Consider the following 13,872-nt stretch of genomic DNA (forward strand, 5'->3'; position numbering starts at 1 on the left):
TAATCACTTGCGTACTCTAGAATATTCATTAGGTGGTAACTCAAAATAGTTGACATATATATCTCCATTTATTATGTACATAAACATCATATTGTATATTTAATGCCCTATTATTTACTTATTTTACATTATAATTGGGCATTAACAAAAAGTGCAGGAATACAGAGCTGGAATTCTATAATATATCTAGTCTAATTATAAAGCTCACAGATAATTATTAATTTTTAAATTCTGATTAGTTATTATGAAGTGTGATTTGTCCTTCTGGTACTTTTAATTATTCATCTTTAGTTTAATATATTCAGAGCCTCTTTTTTTTTGTCAGTTCTCTCATTTCTTATTGTATCTCTGCTTTTACTCTCACTCTTTCATTCTAAGAGCTGCAGATTTACTTTTTTTTTCCTGTCCTTTTTTGAATTTTTTTGCAGCATAATGGGAATATGTTTGATATTTTTTATGCATAAGTCTTCTAACATTTTTTCCGGGCTTTTGATGATGTTCTGTCAGGTTTTTTTCTTCCCTCTTTTCTGCAGGAGCAGCTACATTGCCCCCAGATACGTAGTAATTGCTTATAAAAAGCAGGTTGATGCTGAGTCAGAATACAGATCTGAAAAAATAAAATGACAAGAGTTAAAATTATCTATGTACCATGAGAAGCAGAGCTTACAGTTTCCATGTTTTCCAATGAAAGTTAAGCCCCAATTAACAAGAGGTTTAAGTGAATGGCTTATTTAACACATCTTTATTGAGTATTCCCGTACTGTCCCCAAGATTGTTCTGGATGCTTTAAAGAATTGCCAGATTTCTCATGTTGCAGTGTTGTGGAGGAGACATAGCTGAAAGTTCAGTTAACTACTGTATCAGAGTACTAGTGTCCTGATCTGATCCAGTGTCCTAAAATATTTATTGTAATTTTGAAAGTGATAGGTATCAAGGAGCTAGTTTATATGCTATAACAATCTGAGGAGGTTTAAGGAGCAATATGGCTATTGTCATCAGAGTTCATATAGAAATGAACTTTAGATTATATAATCTAAGGGAATAATAAGGGATAATAGTTTTATTTTAAATATTTTATCTAATCAAATTCAAATAAAAATCTGTTTTCAGCATATGCTAATTTGTCAGATTGTGTAACCTTTCATAAAGGGTTTCTTCTTAAATTTAGAAAATGTCAATATGACCCCAATTGTCTCTTAAATTTAGAAAATGTCAATTTGACCCCAACTGTCCCCAACTGTCATTTGTTTTACTTGTCTGTGAAATGTATACACAGAAAGGCCCTAGCTTTTTACATTTTAATTCTCAGTTCATATTTTTGGTAAAACATGTTGTTTTAGCTTAGAAGTATACAAAGGACACAGAAAATATTTCTTAGCATTTTCCATGTTTTAAAAAAATTCCAAGACACATTGTTTTTGTTAGGTAGAAGCTAGAAGGAACGCCCTGAGGCAGAGTCCCAGGTCCTTGAAGGGGACTGATAGAGACAGGAGCTGGAGGCAAGGATGGTGATAAATAAGCTACACATTAAAAGCCCAGTGACACAACATCCTGACCTGTGGCCCCCAAGACCTTGGGTCTGACAGATCAAGAGCCACAGGTGCAGAGCATGGGCTCTCCTCTTTCACCTCTGACCCAGGGTAACCCCTAGACTCAGTATAATGCATCTGCACTGTGGATACAGTTGCCCCCCCTTCCCTCCCAATCCATGGAGGAAGGCCGCCATGACTGTTCAGTACAAACCTTGTAGGGTCAAAAACTCCACCTGCCAACCTGTAGGACGAGTTTCCCCATGATGGGAAGTAGCCTACATTAGCGACTAGCACACTGTATGTCACAGCTCCTCCCAGCCCACAGAGATGCAACAGATATCCAATCCCAAAACAACCTAGGGCCAGTTCTACCTTTAACATAATTGTGAAGTTATGATTTCTGTTGTTTTCAGAGATAACACTATGTTAAAAAAGGAAAACAGAGTTACTGTATCCTCAGAATATTGTTGTCAGATGCCAGTCAACATCATTAAAAACAATAGGAAGAGCCAAATTATATATATGTGTGTGTAATAAAAACTGTGCTGCTGGTACAGCACAGGAAGGCCCAACAGAAGTGTATTTTGAAGGGTTATCATTCAGGCAAAAAACAGCTTCAACTAGGTAAGTAAGTAGTCTAGCTTTTCCTGCTGGTAATACTCAAAGTGGCGGGGTGTGTGGAATTAGACAAACCAGGGTTTCAAGGAAATTAAAGATTATTTACTTCAGCTTTTCAAAATTGTAGAGTCAGGGGAAGGAATTTTCCCCTATTCTCCTGAGAACAGGTTGTCTTTCCTGTGTTTCCTCATTATTGCACACTGTAACATTTGTCACAAATAATTCTTATTGCTTATGTACTTGTTTATGTCTCCCATTAAATGGCGTATTTCTTGAGCACAGAACTATGCGATGTATGCCATAGGCTCTGTGTCCTTAGACACAGCACTGTACCTACAACACAGCAGAGCACGTGCCTGAAAAAACGAATGATGAGCGATTCCCTTCTACAATAAGGGGTCACTGATACGTATTTGAAAACATCATTGCTAGGAAACTCAAAACAATACATGGCCATAACTTTGATTTTTAGGATTTTTTTTTTTTTTCACTTCTGTTGATATAAGGTTCTTATTTATGTCCTGGTAAATACTACACGTCGACTAGTTCTACTACCTTAAAATCATAAAGAGTGGTACGGTGCCTTCTTCTAAATGATAACCTCTCAAATATTTGAAGGTGGCTATCATACCCCTTTCACCATGTCCATTTTACACTTTCTTTGATTCACTCATGCCATCTTTTCATGCTATTTAAATTGGTGTTTGTTGTTGTAGTAACCTATTCAGTTATTTGTTCAGTTCTGGGAGAGTTGATCAATGATGGATGACCTAAGGTGTAAGGATGAATTGGAATGTATTGTTCTGGAGAAATAACAGATAAACTTACAATTTCAAACTACTGTGGAATATCATCACGTAATATATTATGGTAACATAATATATGTTATGTCTGCAGACTGAGATCTGCAGAAGGTGCTGTAACATAGAGAATAGGCTTTTAGCTTAGGGATCAGGTGAGCAATTATTTTATTATTTTTTTTTTTTTAAAGATTTTATTTATTTATTTGAGAGAGAATGAGAGACAGAGAGCACGAGAGGGAAGAGGGCAGAGGGAGAAGCAGACCCCCCGCTGAGCAGGGAGCCCGATGCGGGACTCGATCCTGGGACTTCAGGATCATGACCTGAGCCGAAGGCCGTCGCTTAACCAACTGAGCCACCCAGGCACCCAATTTTATTATTTTATTTTATCCTCTTAGATATAGCCTGTTATTCACATCTGTCAAGATTTATTTGGATCTTTATTGTACAAATTATGTTGCTTCCAAACTTTCCTTATTGTTCATAGATTTTATAAACTTACTTCTAAAGATTGTATCTTCATGTTAAAAATGTTGGAGAGTACAAGACTGAGTATATGGCTGAGGCTTAGGACATATCTTGAGGACCTTTTTCCCGATTCCCTGTGTATGGTTAGATAAAGATTCCATATTGTTGATGATGAACAGTTTACATTATAAAGATTTTCTTAGAATAACCCATGTACTGTAAAAACCGTATTTCCATTAAGTAACTCAGAACACTCTAAAGTAGCTAACCACAACGCATTTTTCATGGACTGGTAGATGCTGATGTTCTTGCCCTATAAAAAGTCTTGCAATACAGCATAACTATCTTGTTTCTGAACAGTAGAATTTTGAAAATATGCTGTCTGCTTATTTTATACTTTCAAATGTGATACACAGAGACTTCTTAATAAAAACTTAAATATATTTTATTTTCTATTACAAACTTTTTCTTTAAAGTTTGAGTCTGTGAATTTGGGCTGTACTGCAGTGACAGGAGAAGTTGAGTCAGAAATGTTTCCATTTTATTTCTCATGAACATTTTCTCATAATTGACTAAATCCTGTACTCTGGACCACTTATGAGTATCGTAAGGGACAGGAGCAAAAGCAGAGTACTTATATTTTCCAATGGAGACCATCATTATTGTAAGGAACACCTGATTGAATATGCCTCCCTAAGTATTGTAAGGTAATTTCCCCTTCATATGACTTTTCTGCAGCATTTAGCATCATTGACCACTCATTCCTCCTTCCCTCTGCTTTCCTTGACATCATATTGTCCTGATTTTCTTACTACTTGCTATGGAATAAAGTGTTGAAAAAACAGGTTGTTGGGATGCCTGGGTGCCTCAGTCGGTGGTTAAGCATCTGCCTTCGGCTCAGGTCATGATCCCAGGGTCCTGGGACCGAGTCCAGTATCAGGCTCCTTGCTCAGCAGGAAGCCTGCTTCTCCCTCTCCCACTCCCCCTGCTTGTACGCTCTCTCTCTCAGTGTCTCTATCTCTCCCTGACAAATAAATAAATAAACAAAATTAAAAAAAAAAAAAAGGCTGTGATTCTCATCTCTGGCTGCCCATTGGAATTACCTGATAATTAAAAAAAATGATACCCAGCTTCTCACCCACAAAGTTGTAACTTAATAGATCTGGGTTGGGGAGAAGGTGAACCCTGGCATTAGTAGTTTTAAAAGTTCCCTTAGATATCTCTAAAGTGTAGCCAGATATAACCATTCTCTTAAATTATAAGTTGAACTGTACACCATTGCCTACAAAAATACCAATTTCATATGGTTCAGCTTGATATTTTTGTCTTTTTGTACATTTACATTGGCACAAGTTAGACAGAAATGATAATAAAAGCTAATGTTTATATAGAACTTACTCTGTGCAAGGCACTTTATACATATGAACTCATTTAATAGTATGAGGTAGATATGATTTTTTATTTTTATTTATTTTTTTAAAGATTTTATTTATTCATTTGAGAGAGAGTGTGAGCGAGAGAGCACAAAGCAGGGGGGAGGGGCAGAGGCAGAGGGAGAACCAGACTCCCCACTGAGCAGGGAGCCCAATGAGGGGCTCGATCCCAGGACCCTGGGATCATGACCTGAGCCGAAGGCAGCCGCTCAACCGACTGAGCCACCCAGGCGCCCCAAGGTAGATAATATTTTTTTAAACATTTTTTTTGTTTTTAAATATTTTATTTATTTATTTGAGAGAGTGAGAGAGCACAAGTGGGGTGAAGGGAAGAGGGAGAAGCAGACTCCCTGATGAGAGGGAGCCCAATGTAGGGCTCGATCCCAGGACCCCTAGATCGTGACCTGAGTCAAAGGCAGATGCTTAACTGACTTAGCCACCCCGGCACCCATGAGGTAGATATTATTAACATCCCCTTTTTGCAGATGAGGGAACTGAAGCACAGAGAAGTTAAGTGACTTGCTCAAGGTCACACAGCAGGTATTCGTGAGGTGTCTGTTTACTGACTAGATTGTAAGCTCCATAGGGGTAAGAATCACTGTTTTGTTCACTGATGTCTTTCAAGTACCTGGAACAGTGTCTGGCACCTCAAAAGGTTAGTACATGTTTTTGAAAGAAAGAAGGGAAGGAGGGAAGGAAATATTTTGTCTTTTTTTTTTTTTTTTAAGATTTTATTTATTTATTTGACAGAGAGTGAGAGAGTACAAGCAGGGAGGAGTAGTAGAGGGAGAGAGAGAAGCAGGCTTCCCGCTGAGTAGGGAGCCTGACACGGGGCTCAATCCCAAGACCCTGAGATCATGACCTGAGCTGAAGGCAGACACTTAACCATCTGAGCCACCCAGGAACCCCTATTTTGTCTTTTAAAAAGCTGTATATGTGAGGTTCAAATTTATAGGAATATATGTGATTTAAGATTTTCCTCTAATATCTTTATAAATGTATTACATGTATCAAAAGCTAGAAATCACTTTTGATGGCTAGGAAATGTTTTGCCATGATTAAGTGAGGGATGGAAAGTACTTGACTTATCTCAGAAAAGTCTATAATTCAGTTGATAAAACATTTAAATCCATACTTTTATTTTCATTCTGAGTTTGTAATTATATGGCAGCTAGTTCAAGTTTACTCCAGTCTGTGTATCTTTACTGGATAGTTGTAGGATTTTGCACTGTGTTTTTTTATACTTCTATTGGGGACTCTTAAAGATAAAGAAACTTTAGAACTGTATCAAATGCTTTACGGAATAATTTCAGGGAAAGGGGCCTTTCCTTTCAATCACGTCACCGTGGCAACAATCCACACTTCTTACGTTTAAAGTAAGTAGCTCTTCAGAGCTACTACCAAATGTCATATCCTTAAACAATAAGAAAATGAACGTGATACCTATTTTTTTCTTAAGTGTGTGTTAGCATAAAGTATAAAAGATAAATATTTCATATTTTAAATTATAAAGTTATTACACTATTAGTAAAAAGGGTAATATTTGTCAAATTTTATACCTGGGGCCATTGGCAAAATAAATTAACTGTACTAAAAGAAGAGAAATTCATATTTTTATATGCATATATAAGAATATAGAACATTTTGCAAGAATAAAGTCCATTGAAATTACACAAGAACAAACTAACTCCTCCTCCCTTTACATTCTAAGAAAAGGTAAGGGGCATTTTGTGGTAATGTCTGCTAGCTTTCAGGGACAGAAACCTAATTGGAGCATTTTCTGTTTAGGGAAAGATAAAGCCTTTCTGTCTTCAGAGTTGTGAACTAGAGGCGCAATGGGCCTGATCACTGCTTGCCAGATTGCTCGTGAGTCATTTGGTTCTTTTATTAGCTCTTTCTTACATTGCCATCTTGTCTCCTTCTTCCTTGCTGCTTTTCCTGTGTTTTGGGCAGCAAAATTGGGAAATCTGTTGCACTTGGTGAGTGGTGGAAATCAGGAGTGAGTGACTGCCTAGTTCCTGTGTGGTAATGTTAGCTCTGCTGCACATCTGATATTTAAGTGTGTGTCTCTCAGCACTGCCAGATGGGCATGAATCTGGGCTCCCAGGACTCAAAGTCCTAAATTGATCAAGACACATTGTGAAGATAGTAGCTGCTTTTCATTGAGCTGTCTCTTCACTGGGAATGTCGTGGCTGTTTCCTGATAAACACTACACAGAGATTTTTAGACTTTTAATTTAATTCTTGTTTAGGAGAGCTTTGGGGGAGGGTCCAACATATCTGCTTTGGGAGATAGAGTTTGGCATGTGGCAAAATATATAAAATGTTAGCTTGTAGAATAAAAGCTAGTTTTAGTGAGAACAAAATCTGTTCTATAATTAGATTTAAGTAGTAACTAAATCGGTCTTTATTTTCAGAAGTTCTGCAAGATATCTACTTTTATAGAAATGCAATTTACATATTATCATGGCGATTTATTAATTAATATTCTCACACTGCTTGCTAGGGCACATGAGATATAATTTAAATAGTTGTTGAAAGCCTCCTATAGATTCGAAAGAATACACACTCATGAGCTCCTCAAGGGTCTGTTGTATGCTGCAGTACACAGGGACTATCAATCAGTTTACTGCCTCTTGTTCCTTCCAAGTTTTTGATTGCTTCTGTAAACCCCAAAAGGACTCATTAGGCTTGCTTCCTTTCCATTTCGAAGTCCCAGTGCTTAGAGCACTTTTGCAAATAATGATTTGAACTTGGGTGAAAGTTTCTGCAACATACTAAAGATCAAACCAATCATCTAATATCAAACATTTCAAACGACAGGACCTGGAAGTAAAATCTATTTCGAAAATATCCGTCATGAATTTGTTGAGATTATGTGGTAATTATATGCCAAAAAATATATCCAAATGAAAGAATTCAGAAGTAATAGGGGAAGATGGGTACATTGGCATTAGTATGTATGTACAGGTACATGCATCAGGAATGGGAGAGAGTGACCAAAGGGGCAAAGAGAGAATTATCAAAATGTTCTGGGGTTTTTTGTTTTGTTTTGTCTTTTATTTTTTATTATTTATTTATTTTTTATTTTTTTTAAAGATTTTATTTATTTATTCATGAGAGACAGAGAGAGAGAGAGAGAGGCAGAGGGAGAAGCAGGCCCCCAAGGAGCAGAGAGCCCGATGCGGGACTCGATCCCAGGACTCTGGGATCATGACCTGAGCCGAAGGCAGACGCCCAACCATCCGAGCCACCCAGGCGCCCTGTTTTGTCTTTTATTAGAGAGAGAGAGAGGGAGGGACAGAGGGAGAGCGAGAGAGAAAATCTTAAGCAGGCTCCACAGGGGGAGCCTGATGCAGGGCTTGATCTCATGATCCTGAGATCATAACCTGAGCCAAAGTCAAGAGTCAGACACTTAACGGACTGAACTACGTAGGCGCCTCATATTCTATCTGTTTATACTTCTGTTCGCAAACTAATTACCACTTCAAATACAACTCATTGACCTGACTTGTGACTGTTACAACTAGAACAGACTTGTATAACTTGTCAGTTATACAAATATTATATTTCATATGCAGAAAACAGGGTTACCCAATACTTCAGGAGTTGTATACTTGGAGCTAAGGTAACATATCTAGGCAGCAGACTTGTGAAGGCCAGGAGACGGTTCTAAAAATGAATTTGAATGCCCTGGGAGAGGTATATTCTTCCAGTTTACAACTGAATAATACTCCTTACTGAATCATTCTTCTTTTTGAATTATACAGCTTCGCCCACATATGTTACAGTCATATCTATATCTGGTGGCATTTGAGATTTTAGACTCTTTAGATGCTAACATATCTGATTTTTTCAATGGATTAATTACTCTTAAAAATTAATTAAGTACAATATATGCTTTTTCCTGAAAGGTACATAAATAATTATTTTTCTGTATACTATTTAAGTATGTATGCATTAATACTGAACAACCTGACTTATGTGGAATTTCTCCTGTGCTATAAAAGTAAATTTTAATCAATACTGGCTCTTTTGGCACTAGAGAATATTTCATGACATTGACTAATTCAGCAGTATGGCTTTGTTTAGACCATGCATATGTGCACATATACACAACATGATATAAATAGTTGAGGGATGCATGTGATATACACATCATTCATCGTTCAAGTGCAAGTCTTATAAGTGATGTCTTGAACTCTTAGGGAATGAGACTAATACTCAAAATTTTGTACGTATGTGAATATACTTTTAGCACATTTTTGCTTATTTTGTTTAATTTATTGCTGCTACTTTTCATTTCCTTGATTTATGAAAGCAGTTACCTTAGTTACACATTTCTGCTCCTAATTTAGTTGACTTTACAAGTTCATAAAAATAAAAGAGAACATGACATTAGTAAATTAAAGCAAAATATTAGCATTTCTGCAAGAAAGTCATAAATGGCTTCTTCCTTCCTGGCACAGTCTTTTACTTCTATGTTGAAGACTTTGAAGGCACAAGAAGAGGAAGAAGCTTTTGTATGTAACTTAATCATTTTCTTGTTAACCTTTTGCTGTCAGCCACAATGAGATTCATTCTTCATATCACAGTAGACTTTATCAGCAGGAATATACTTTTATCTTTGCTGCCTGGTTTTACAGGACTGGAGGGAATTGACACAACTAGGGATTCATTAAAGAGATAATGGACAAATTATTTTCTCATATCTTCATTCAGACTTCTTTCTCACTGGTACCCTCATCCGCAGTAAGCATCAATCAGAATTATTCATTAAGAATTGAGGGATAGAATAGTGTCCTGAGGCTGAAGGGGGGAGGTGGGGTAAAAAAAAAAATATTGGAAGCAAGTAGGACTCAGACTCAATATGTCAAAAAGAAGTGTTGGGATTATTGTCTATGTAGATGTATTCAAGTTAAAGAGGTTGGAACAGTACTGAACTGACTTGTTCATCTTATAGCCATAAAAAAACAGAGGTAGCTTGCAATCTTTATAAATCCATCTCTTACAAAAAGAGTTTCAGCAGTAGCCAGATATTTTCATTTTGTAAAAGTATTTTTTAAAGCCATTCATGCACATGCAAATGACAAGTAGCTAGTAATTGGGCTTGAGCATCTGTCTCACTCTTGAGGAAAAAAAGAAAAACAACAACTGAGTACTGTAAAAGAAAAATTGCATCTGACCAATTAAACAGTCAAGAGAGATTTTATTGGAGAATATTTCAGTAGGGCAGAGAGACTATTGCAATAGGGGAGAGAGATTGAACTCAACTCTGCTAAAACAAATGGTGGGAGGATTTTTAAATTCTGGGCTGAGCAAATGGAAAAATACTGCAGGACGTTAGGGGTAGGCTAATCAATGTGATTAGGCAATCTACACTTACTAATTGTTGCTTATTGAAGTTAGGATCCTACCTTGCCACAGAAACTAGGAGATAAAGGTGCTATCTTCTTCGATGATTACATTTCAAATAGATGGTTTCCAGGATCTTGAGAAAGACATTTTGAGGCAGTGGAAGAACTTACAGTTGCAGGTTTTCTAAGCTAAATGCTCTAAGAAAAGGGCAGTCAGGAGTCTACAGTCAGAAAGAAAACTGCCTAAAGTTTAGTCAAGCTGAGAGGAATGCCAAGGTCATTTTGGTCAGTAGTTAATAAGTCTCTGTTTTAGTGTAGGACTTTTCCTCCTTCAGCTGGTGGAAGTTGGGCAGTGAGGCTAAAACTATGATCAAATGCCCTGTGGATCATGCCTCAATTTTTATCTCTCAGACGAGGCTGATGCAGGCTTGCCTAAATCGGCCAGGTTATTGGGAGAATTGCTTCATGAAAATACAGATTCAGAGAAAAAACGAAGGGGACCAGTGCTTTTTAAGGGCAAATCTGAATGTGTAGGCTACAGAGGAATACCCCTTTGGACGTGAGATGATTTAGCATGTTTCTTTCTGGTGCCATAGCTTGGCATGAAGCCAGCTGTTTCCTGGGCTGAACTCACACCTTGAGGCGTAAGAGAAGCAGGGTTCAATTTGTCAGACTTCTTTATTGTGTGTTAATGATTATCAGATGCCAAGCAGGTTCCTGGACACACAGCCATCACAAAAATTCTTTCAGATAATGTTGTAAGTGACAAGATATTATTATCCCCATCTGTCTTAATACACATAGAAGTGACACAGATTCATTGTTATAGGAATAGTGATGGAGAATATTATTCCCATTGGAAATATTCTTGGTTTTTAATTTTAATTCCCCATAATTAGGCAAGATAGCATAATATTGTGTATTTTACATGGAAGAAGAATACCATTGTAAAGTCTTTCCATGGGCAGTGAATAGAAAAATTACAAAATCTATTTGCAATTTTAATGCAGCTTTTCTGGGAACTCTCCCATCTTTTTCTGTTCCAAATTTAGCAGGTGGATGCACTGTATTTAACTTAAAATCATTGTAGGCTACTTTATAAAACATGAGCAAACTGAGCTATGAATTGAATTTTGAGTTTGACATATTTAAAATATGAAGAGGGAAAACAATGGCATCACTAATGGCTCAAAGTAACAAGGTTATAAATAAACTGCTCGCTGTTCTCATGTATTTTTAGTAAAGAGATTTGGGAATAGTGCAAGTAATCCCCAGTGCCCAATTACAATCTCTTAACTAATTTAACAAACACATTGTAAATGTGTAGTTAGAGATACTTTAAATAAACATATATTGCATGGGAGGAAGTTTAATAGCTAAACAAATGGAAAAGCACTTCAGTTGTAGATGTTTTAACTTCCTCAAAGTTTTTAGTAAAATAGTTATAAAAAAATACAAACATAATTATGAGGCAAAGCATCAAGAGAGGATTTTCTCTAGATGATGATATTCTGCAGTATTTGCCTTTAAGAATATCTTAAGACATTAAAGGTTCCCCTAATTAAAAAAAATTACCAGTTCTTTTTTCTGGTCCTTTTTTGTGTATGATCTTACTGTATATATTGCTTACAGAAATGGATAAGAATAGATACACATAGATATGTAAGTGGATAAGATGCTATTCCAATCTGCTTAAACAGATATATATTGCTTACAATTGATTGAAAGCTGATCCACATGAAGATATAAGATTTATATGTAGTGTGTCCTTGTTCTTTGGCAGTACTTTTTGCAGGGGCTGCCGATGAAATGAAGCCTGTGACTTTCTGGGGAGGTTGGTCCTCAATTCCTCCTGCACAGGTTTGGTCCTGGTGGAGTTCTTCCAAAGTGTGCAAACTGTACTTCAATTAAAGAAGTCTGCAGGGCACATAGAGCAGATGAACAGCAAGTGCTTTGGGACTTCTCTTGACAAGACTCTGGCAGGTGGGAAGCCCAAATGCAAAGCAGGCATTTGAAAATGCTATACGGGAGCAAATATTTAACATACCAGGGGATTGGGAAGTAATGTTGATTTCTCATTATGTTTCCCATTTTCTTGTAATCTCTGGAAGGAAGTGCTTATGACTCCAAATAATACAAAGAATCCAACGCTTACAAATCTTAGCGTTTGCAAACTCCAAACTTGGTGCTTTTAAAGAGCTGTCAAGAGGAAAGGCAGTGGTTATTAACAAATTGGTACCATCTTTACTAAACTGAAATACTGACTGCATTCATTTTGGCTCAGGTTGTTCTTGGAAGCTTTAAAAAGTCCCAGGGAGAGTCTTTCATTTTTGTTAGTGCAGATGATTTTCTGTTGGCTTTTGCTTAACTTCAGCTGACTTTCATGTAAATGTACCACAGACAGGGGCTTAAAGTAGCCAGATGGTCACTGCAAAATGTTGTTCTGACTTGTACTTCCCCTTTCCCTCATCCTTTTCATATGCTGCAATCCCCAGTACTATGGAATTGGGATAGACAGGTGAATTATTTTGATGGATGTTCTGGCTACTTTACCAACTTAAAAATAAGGGAATTAGATGGTTTCATGTGTTTAGTTGAGACCTTCACTTCTCTGAATAAGACATTCCCAAAGGAACCTGTTATCATTTTAAGTATAATTATAAGTAGTTATAATAATACAACTAATGGCTAGGAACAACTCAGTTTATGAACATTAGTATCTACTACTTATTCTCTACTGTACTTGATGTCTAAAGCTCTCCATACAGCTTCCATTTACCTCAGACTAAAGACAGTCTGAGGAAATATCTGTAGAACTCATTAAAGAGACTAATGGTGAATGCAAAGAATCAGAATGTTTCCACTTGATATTGATTTGTTCTAAGGTGGTCTAGGTTACCAGGATAGTTAAGAAGCTTGGATAGGCAGAGGAGTAATAAAATGATTGGCCTATAGTAGCTGATTAGATTGGACTTAGTCATTTAAGGATCCTTAGGGTAATGTGATATTCAAAGATAGAAAAAAGAGTAATCTTAACTCTAAAGAAAATACCCTTAATGAAGGAGAGAAGGAAGTAGACTTTTAGATCATCTTGTCTTTAATGATCATAATCAGAGATGCTGCAAATATGAATATTTCCTATAAGCTTTATTACTTTGAAACATTGTGGGTAGATTTATTTATGATACTAAAAAGAACTGAATTAGTATCTAATCCTGCTGGAGAGGAATGATATTCTTCCTATCACTTAATTGATCACTTAAGATGTTCCATGAGCAATGCTGAAAATTATACAAATATGAATACCTAAAAGTCCTAACAACAGCCCGATAAATAAACTTTATCCCCTATTACAGATGAAGAAACTTAGCAAGTTGAATCAACTTTGTCAATGAAAATTGCCATGCAGTTTGTAAGAGAACCAAGAACCAGCTGAATCTTTATGCTATTGATTCTGCTACTTTGTTAATAGATTCAGGACCTTGGTTTATTTATCCACAACTTACTATGTTTCATTCCTCTCCGAACAAAGTGTTATTTCTATGCATGTTAAATGTGAAGGAGACTGGAACAAGTTAGCCAAAGTCATATTCTCTAAATTGATAATTGAAAGCAGCTTTACTCTTTTAGTGGAGGAATATGTCATCCATGCAATTAGCTAATT

The sequence above is a fragment of the Leptonychotes weddellii genome, chromosome 3, assembly GCF_054177405.1.
Source record: "Leptonychotes weddellii isolate Sample4059 chromosome 3, ASM5417740v2, whole genome shotgun sequence".
Classification (NCBI taxonomy): Eukaryota; Metazoa; Chordata; class Mammalia; order Carnivora; family Phocidae; genus Leptonychotes; species Leptonychotes weddellii.